Below are 9,620 nucleotides of genomic sequence, written 5' to 3' on the forward strand. Positions count from 1 at the left end.
GATCACAGATGACAAATAGAAATCAGTTCTTTCCCGTGAACAACTAGAACGGGTTCATTTGATAAACAGAGCTCTCCTTGCCAGAAATCATTATGCTCTCTTAGGCAAGTCTGATTACTCAGATATCCCATTTCCTGATTTATCTAGCATAGGGATTAAGTAAGAATGACGTTGGAATTGTTTCATTTAAAAGTGGTGCATGCTTAGAGAAGTTTCTGTTTCAAAATGAATCTAATACTGGGGACAGTTTCCTCCTTGGTCTTCATGGTCTCTTTACCCTTGGCTGGGTGGTGAGGGGTTCTGTTGATGCTTCATTTAAATAAAAGTTACATCCTTGCTTTTGTAAGAGAAGGGCAAATCTATGCAAGTGCTTATGGTAAGTCATGTTTACAAATGGCTTTGTCTCAGTTCTTCTAGGAGAGTTCCTCCTTCTAAAACAGCCCCTCCCTCTCTGGGACTGCCGCACCCTCCTGCTACCTTCATTGCACGAATCTCCCTTTACCTGAACGACTTCATTCATGCATGTGTTAACTTGCTTAAATTCTGTGACCCTCGGCAATAATGCAAGCTATATGAAGGAATGGATTCTGAGTTTATGTCTACAGCAAAAACTATGGAATAAACACTTAATGGATGTTTAATAAATGGCCATTGCATGAATGAAGTATAAAATGTTCATGAAGGATTATTACTTGCACCTTGCAATGCCAATTCCCATAATTTGCCTCATCCATAATAATGCTGGAGATTACAGAATGCAAGGTATGTGCTGTCTGCAAAGAAAATGTGAGGCTGGGGAGATGGCTCAGTCGGTAAAGGCTTTGTTTGCATTGTAAACACAAGGACCTGAGTTCAATCCCCAGAACTCACTTTTCTAAGGTCAGGCCTGGTGACATGTATTTGGAATCCCAGCTGTGAAGGCAAAGATGGGCAGAGCCCTGGCACTGGCCTTGCACACCTGGCAAAATCTGGGTCAATGAGAACCCATGTCTCAGAAAACAAAAAACAAAAACAAATAACAAAAAACCTGAATGACAGCCAAGGTCATCCTCTGACCTACACGCACGCACGCACGCACGCACGCTCGCTTTCACACCAAGGAGGTACTGGAGCTGGCCATGGCAGGCGCCCATTTGAGCACTCTGGAATTAAAGGCCTGAGGAAAGAGGGGTGGGGGGGAGAAGGAAGAAAGGAAGATACTGTTTCCTAAGGTAATAGGATAAACAGAATGACTGTCTTTAACATGTCCTACTTTTTTTCAAAATTATAAAAAGTGAAACACTTAGAAGTTGGCATAAGGTAAGGTCTTAGTTAGGATTTTATTGTTGTAAAGAGACACCATGACCACGGCAACTCTTATAAAGGAAAGCATTGAATTGGAGCTGGCTTACAGTTTCAGAGCTTTAGTCCATTATCATCATGGCAGGAAGCAAGGTGGCATGCAGACAGACATGGCGCTGGAGAGGGAGCTGAGAGTCCTACATCCGGATCTGCGGGCAGCAGGAAGAGAGAACAACCCTGGGCCTGAATTGAGCTTCTCGAACCTCAAAGCCCCTCACCCAGGAATATACTTCCTCCAACAAGGCCGCACCTCCTAATAGCACCACTCCCTATGGGCTTGTGGGGGCCATTTCATTCAAACCCCCACAGTAAGTATATATACACTTTTGCCTGCTTAACTGTTCTTTGTTTTCTTATCTCCTCTTCCCTCTCTTTCTCCTCCTCCCTCCCTCCGTTCACACCCCCCACCCCCAATCGCCTTCCCACTCAGAGGAGACCCTCAGAAGAAAGCAACAATCCAAACACTCACTTCGGCAATATGCGATTTCCAGACAGTGTTGAAAAAACATAAACAAGAGCAAATCTGTAAACCGAAAGTGAGCACCTCTAATCCTAGCGCTCCAGAGGCAGAGGCAGGTGCATCTCTGTGAGTTCAAGACCAGCCTGGTCTACACATCAAGTGCCAGCACAGCCAGGACGGTTACACAGGGGAAAACCTGTCTCAAAAAAACAAAGCAGCAACCTGTTCACTGCCTGCTGCCCTCCACGCTCCCCTTGATCCATGCATAAGAAAATCTAATTCTTATATAAGACAGCGCAGGGTCCTGCTGAAAGTTTACATTTCCAACGACTTCTTTGCGACTGAGAGTGGCCAGTGTGGGGCTAGAAGCTGGAAGAGTGCCCACCTAACATGGAGGAAACCCTGGATTCAGTCCCCAGTCCTGCACAAAATGGACATCGGGGCCTGTGTCTGTGCTCCCCGCACTTGGGAGGTGGCAGCAACAGGACCATAATTCCAAGGTTGCCCTTGGCTATATAGGGAGTTCAGAGCTAGCCCGAGCTATATGGAAAAAGAAGAATAAAAACACGAGAGAGGTGGGCAACAATTCATCTAGGTGTCTTGGTGCTTGCCTCTGATCCCAGTGCCTGGGAGGTGGAAGCAGGAGGATCAGGAGTTGGATGGTGGGATGTCCTGAGTTTGGCCCACAGTGGGGAAAAAAAAAGAACAACACAACCCAGTGCTGGCCAATGCGATATATCTCAGTTGACTTCCAAGAAGGCTGGTTCAAAGGAGCCCCGCTTTGCTCTTCTACCAGCCCGAAAAACGCCCTGGCTGGAGCTTCTGTCCTATTGGGTAGGCCATGAGGTAATACCATCAGAATGGAAGGCATAAGTTCGGGTGCTTGGACAAAATGTTGGGGTTCCTGAGAACTGGGGAGCTGCCACACACAAGTCTCTCTGAACTGCCCGCCTTTGAGCTTCCCAGTGCGTGAATGATAGGACAGTTGCTGCCTTCCAAGCCATTGTTACACTGAGATTTGAAAACAAAACTAACAGGTATCTAAGTCAAGTGGTATTGCGTGGATGTCCTGAACGCCCACTCATTTCAGCAAAGTCAGCTGAGAACTGTTCATTGGCCAATCAGAGTGAGTAAGTTCAGTGGTTGTGGTTGTGGGACTCCCCACAGCTTCTCTCCTGAGGAGGTCTCCCCAAGCCTTCTTCCTCTGCTCCATTGTGCCTTCTCTGACATCTTTGCCCTCATAGGTAAGGGTGTCATACGGTCCCACACTCCAAATGTCCCCTGTGTTCTGAAGAATATGGTCATCTTTTTGACAACACCCTTGTGGCTTTGTATGCATAGTTACAGTGAGCCTGTGAATATCTTTATCTCTTTTCTTTTTTCCTTTTTTCTTTCTTTCTTTATTGTAGATTTATTTATTTCATTTATCTGAGTCTTTTGCCTGCCTGCCTGCCTGCCTGCCTGCCTATATGGGCACCACATGCATGCTGGTGCCTGAGGAGGTCAAATAGGATGTCAGATCCCCTGAACTGAAGGTGCAGATGTTTGTGAACTACCCTGTGAGTGCTGGGAATTGATCCCAAGCCCTCTGCAAGAGCAAGGAGTGCTCTTAACCGCTGGGCCATCTCTCCAGCCCCTTTCTTGACTTTTTGATACAGGACCTTGCTTTGTAGTCCAGGCTAGCCACAAACTCATGATCCTCTTGACTGAACCTCACAAACATTAGTGATGTGGGTTAAGAGCAGTTTCAGCTTTTAGTGAGTCTAACTCAGTAGTTAGAGTGCCAGGCAATCAATGACCACAAAACCATCAAAGCCAATGGCTTTCGAGTTCTTTGTCTCATTCCCAAGAAGAATGAGGAAATGTGGCCAAGAGTGAGAAGTGTGAATGTAGCTATATTAAGAAAAAGTGAGAAAGAATTGCCCAAAGTAGGAGATGTTCCAAGGGAGGAATACCAGGAATTCCATCTTGATGTCTTGCCCAGTGGCCTTTGGGGGATGGGAAAATGGGGGGGGGGGAGAGTTACAGCCAGAATGGGCTGATGGACCTCAGTAGAGGTCATCTTTATTGAGACTGATCGTCTTAGAGCATATCACTGGCCAAGCCAGTAAAAGGTTCACACACCTTAGGTATGCTCCCCAACCAGAGAAATGACTATGTGTTACTCACCCAATCAGGGAGTGGTTGGTCACATGTGCAATGTGATTAGCTCATAAAGCACTACTCCCTTGCCTAAGGGGGTGTAACTACTGTCTCACGGGGATTTCAGGAGTAGTTCCATTCCCGGCTGGCTTTATCCATTTTTAGCAATTCTACTCATATTACATCTTTTAGACCTAGTATTGACCCCACTTCTGTCGGGGCAGCAGTTTCTACACTAGCCTAAAAGAGCATTGTGATACAAACCTTCTTTGAAAGACAGGCATATAGAAACGTCTATATGCTAACACCAGTTTTGGCCGAGCACTGCAGTGATAAGTAAGCTCCCAGTGTCTCTAAAGGGAGGGTTCTCAAGTTTGAGCCTGCACCTGGAGAGCTTGTTAAAACAGATCTCGGGCCGCAATCCAAGCCCCACTGTTTCTGATTAGATGAGTCTGGGGCAGGGGCTAGTTGCTGCTGTCACTGCTAACTCAAGAATCACCCTTTGATTTTCACTTGCAGGGCAGTGGTGGCACATGCCTTTAGTCCCAGTACTTGAGAGGCAGAGGCAAGTAGATCTCTATGAGTTTGAGGCCAGCCTGGTCTACAAATCCAGTTCCAAGAAAGCCAGGGCTACACAGAGAAAGCCTGTCTCGGAAAAACAAACAGGAAAGAAAGAAAGTCACTGCTCTCAAGCATGGCAAGCAATCTGTGCCCTTCAAGCACAGGCAACCTACCTGGCTTCCGGGTGCAGCCCACCAGCTAACTGTCCAGGAGGGAAAGTAGAAAAGTGCTCTTGTGCTGTGCTCTGGGCTGAAGCTTGATGTCCCCCAGAATTTTTGTGCTGGAGTCTAATGCTCATCATGGTGGTATTAAGAGGCGGGTCCTTCTGGGGAAAGGTTGGTGATGAGGGTACCTGCCATACGTGAGAGGTTGGGAGAGTGCAGCAAGGAGCAGAGTGTAGGGGACAAACAGCAGATTTGCTGACACCCTGATGGTGACTTCCCTCCATCTACAAGTTCCTTCTGGGTGGATGGGGTGGGGCGGTAGACAGTCTCACACTCTGGCCAGCCTTGAACTCACTACTCAGTCTGGTCTGGCCTCGTGGTATTCCTGCTGCCTCTCAAGTGCTGGATTTATAGACATGAGCCACCATCCAGTCCTAAAATATCGATGAGTAATTTCTATTATATTATTATTATTTATAAATTACCCAGTGCTATATCATTTCTGATGTGATTCAGTGAACCATGTCATTTTCATAAACGGTTGTTGTTTGAGACAGGATCTCTCTGCGTAGTCCTGGCTGTCCTGGAACTCACTCTCTAGACCAGGCTGGCCTCAGACTCACAGCTATCCCCCTGCCTCTGCCTTCTGAGTGCTGGGAATAAAAAGATGTGCCACCATGCCTGACCTCATTTTCATAAGCTTGGTTTTCTCGGGTTGACCAATGTGTGTGTGTGGGGGGGGGGGTCTAGAGTCTCACTGTGGCTATCACAGTCTAATTCCTACGTGGGGAGCAGACCACCTGTAAACACTCTTCATCTAGCACCAGGAGACCCAGGGCCCTGTTCTCCAACTGCTGTGACTTGAAGATCTTTCACATGTTCCTCCCCCACCTTGCCCCCAGCTCTTACGGATGGAAACTTAATCCCTACTATGAGGTGCTCAGAGGCTGCAAATGTAATCTGACTGTGGTATTTAGAGATGAGGCTTTGGGGAACTGATTAGAGTTAGCTTAGGTCATTAGAACAAAGCCCATATGAATGGATCCTGATGGCTTATGAGAGAGACACACGGTGTAAGTGCTTCCGGTCTCTTGCAATGCTCAGCACCGCTCTGAGATGCCACCAGCAAGAAAGCCATCACCAGATGGTGGCTCTAGACCTCAGGCTGCCAAAGTTAGGAGCTGAAGTAAACGTATTTCTTTACAAAAACGCCTGTCTCTGGTTTTTCATTATAGTAGTTGTAGCATGAATCTTAGAAGATCTTATTAATAAAAATAAACCTGAAGCCAGGTATTGGGGTGAATGCTGGAAGATCAGAGAAGCAGAACAAGCCACAGCCACCTCACCTTGCCAGTTCCTCAGCTGATCCTGTTTCCTCAGACTGGAAGCCTCTGTGTCCTCATCCAAATGGATCTCAGCTGAACTGTTGCTCAAAGGCCTAAAAGTTTAACCAGGCTCTAGTTCCTCATCCTCATGCCTTAAATACCTTTCTGCTTCCTGCCATCACTTCCTGGGATTAAAGGCTCTTGTTACCATGCCTGGCCGTTTCCAGTGTGGCCTTGAACTCACAGAGATCCAGGTAGATCTCTGCCTCTGGAATGCTAGGATTAAAGGTGTGTGTGCCACCATTTTCTGGCCTCTATATCTAGAGGCTGTTCTGTTCTCTGACCCCAGATAAGTTTATTAGGGTGCACAATATTTTGGGGAACACAGTAACACCACAAGTAGTAAAAAGGGGGTTAATAAACTGACCTTAACTGCTTCAATTCCTTCAGGAGTATGTGTGTGTGTGTGTAAATCAAATATAAAATGAGGTACTGAAAGTTGGCATTCGGAGGGGAGGATTAGAGGTATGAAAGCTCACTGTCGGGGCCTGGAGAGATGGCTCAGAGGTTAAGAGCACTGACTGCTCTTCCAGAGGTCCTGAGTTCAATTCCCAACACCCAAATAGTGGCTCACAACCATCTGTAATGAGATCTGGCACCCTCTCCTGTATACATAATAAATAAATCTTTAAAAAAAAGAAAAAGAAAAGAAAGCTCACTGTCTAAGCATGAGGATCTCAGTTCAGACCCCAGCACTTGTTTGAAGAGAAGTCCTGATGCACATGCTTGGAACCCCAGCACTGTGAGGGTGGAGACAGGAGGATCACCCGGACATACTGGCTGCCAATCTAGCTCTAGGTTCAGTGAGAGACCCTGTCTCAAGGAATACATCAGAGAGTGATAAAGCAAGACAGCTGATATCCTCTGGCCTTTGCATGCCCATGGGTACATACACCCATGCACACATCCTCATGCAACACACACACACACACACACACACACACACACACACACTCATACACACACACATATGCATACAGAGAGAGAGGATAATGAACAAATAAATGAAATTTTAAAAAAATATATAACTTTCCATGTTTAAACAATTACAATTCTGGGAGTCTAAAGATTGAGTCGAAGGAAGAGCTCCATCATCTACTGCTATAGTGGAGTCTGACATATGGATGATCTCCATCATCCACAGCTATGTTGGAGTCTGACATATGGAAGATCTCCATCATCCACTGCTATAGTGGAGTCTGACATATGGAAGATCTCCATCATCCACAGCTATGGTGGAGTCTGACATATGGAAGATCTCCATCATCCACAGCTATGGTGGTGTCTGACATATGGATGATCTCCATCATCCACAGCTATGGTGGTGTCTGACATATGGAAGATCTCCATCATCCACAGCTATAATGGAGTCTGACATATGGAAGAGCTCCATCATCCACAGCTATAATGGAGTCTGACATATGGAAGATCTCAGTCTCCACAGCTATGGCAGAGTCTGACATATGGAAGATCTCCATCATCCACAGCTATGGTGGAGTCTGACATATGGAAGATCTCAGTCATCCACAGCTGTAGTGGAGTCTGACATATGGTTCTGGGGGTGAAGAAACTGTTGCTCTACTGTTTCCAAATACACTCAACAATTGTTCCTCTTTTATTAAAGATAGTCAAAGCAAGATAATTGTATGCAAATATGTCTCATCAAGCCTGGCCCAAGAATTTACATACGTTTTATCTAGAAGAAGTGATTGGTGTCTCCAATCCACTCTGCTAGAACCTTCCATAAGGGAATTCAAAGTTGACTTTCAAGAGCCTTTAGAAACTGGAAAACCAAGCCAAGGGCTCTCCATCACCCTTCACCTGCAACACCTGACTGAATTCCTCTCTTCTTGGGGTTCTTAAAATATTTTGAAACTCTTATGCAGAAAGTGACATTCTTCATCATAAGGCAACTATATGAACTAAGTATTCAAGGTTACAAAGCAAATTATTCCAAAGGATTTTAATTGACACCATGAAGTCAAATTCAGTTCCTCCACATTAGCTAGTCACATCTAAGACTGTGGCTGCTAGTGAAGCTTTGGTGGTCCAGCTAGCACTTCCACCAGGCGCTTGTTAGGAAAAAAAAAAAAAAAAAAACAAGTACTTATTTCATTTTTGTAAAGAACTACATTTTCATAAACTAGAAAAGTTGCCAAAACATTTCCAAATTTTGAAGGAATCATTTGCCAGAGGGGAGCAAATGTTTGAATTCTGCTCATGAAAGTCTAATGCTTACAAAATTGTTGTAAACTGTGGGCAGTTTTCAGAATAGTAAAATTTCCTTAAACCTGGGAAATAAAACTAGCAAAATCAATGTTCCAAACAGAAAGTAAGTTGATAAAGATCCTAGCACTTCATTAGTTCAGCCCCATAGGGGTGAGAACGTCCCCCGTAGACTCATGTGTCTGAATGCTTAGTCTTCAGGGAGTGGCACTACTTGAGAGGACCTGCAGCCTTGTTGGAGGAAATGTGTCACTGGGGATGGGCTTTGGGGTTTCAAATGTCCATGCCAGGCCCGGTTTCTCCCCCAATACCTTGCCTGCTGCCTACAGGTCAGGATAGAAAGCTCTCAGCTACCACTGCTCCAGGGTGATGGCTATGTGCTTCCCACCATGATGATCATGGACTAACCCTCTAAAACTGTACGCAAACCCTCAGTTAAACGGTTTCTTTTGTAAGGGTTGCGTTGGTCATGGTGTCTCTTCCCAGCAATAGAGCAGTGACTAAGACAGTGATCCCAGATACTTTCACAGTGGAAATACAATCCCTCTCTGTGGATAACCAAGCCTCAGAACAGCATGGCCTAGGCAGTCAGGTGGCAGTCTACTATGATCAGCAACTTACAGGAACATCTGACTGTGTCTGGGACACACATTTTGTTTGTTTGTTTGTTTGTTTTTTGGTTTTTTTTTCAAGACAGGGTTTCTCTGTATAGGCTTTGGAGCCTGTTCTGGAACTCGCTTTGTAGACCAGGCTGGCTTTGAACTCACAGAGATCCACCTGCCTCTGCCTCCCGAGTGCTGGGACTAAAGGCGTGTGCCACCACCGCCCGGCTGTGACACACAAATTAACACAGCAACCTGGAATTGTGACTGCCAATGTTCATGAAGATGTTCTAACTGCTATGAAACTCATCCAGGTTTAGAACACATGTCTAACATGTTCATATAACTGTGACTCAATGTCTTATTTAATAGTGCTTCTCACAAAAGTTAATATTTCAAATAAGTTACTTTAATATATACCTTTTAAATTCCAGGGCCCCAGTGAAAGCCTTCCTCCCAAAAAGACAATTTAGAATTTAATTTGAGGCCAAGTGGTAGTGATGTACACCTTTAATCCCAGCACTCTGGAGGCAGAGGCAGAACATAATGAGTTCCAGGACAGCCAGGGCTACACAAAGACCCTGTCTTGGAAAAACAAACAAAAAACCTAAATAAAATTTTTTAGACAGGTTCTCTCTATGTAGTCCTGGCTGTCCTGGAACTTTCTCTATAGACCAGGCTGGCTTTGAACTCACAGAGATCTACCTGCCTCTGTCTCCTGAGCACTGAGATTAAAGGC

Source organism: Peromyscus maniculatus, chromosome 2, assembly GCF_049852395.1.
Source record: "Peromyscus maniculatus bairdii isolate BWxNUB_F1_BW_parent chromosome 2, HU_Pman_BW_mat_3.1, whole genome shotgun sequence".
Taxonomy (NCBI): domain Eukaryota; kingdom Metazoa; phylum Chordata; class Mammalia; order Rodentia; family Cricetidae; genus Peromyscus; species Peromyscus maniculatus.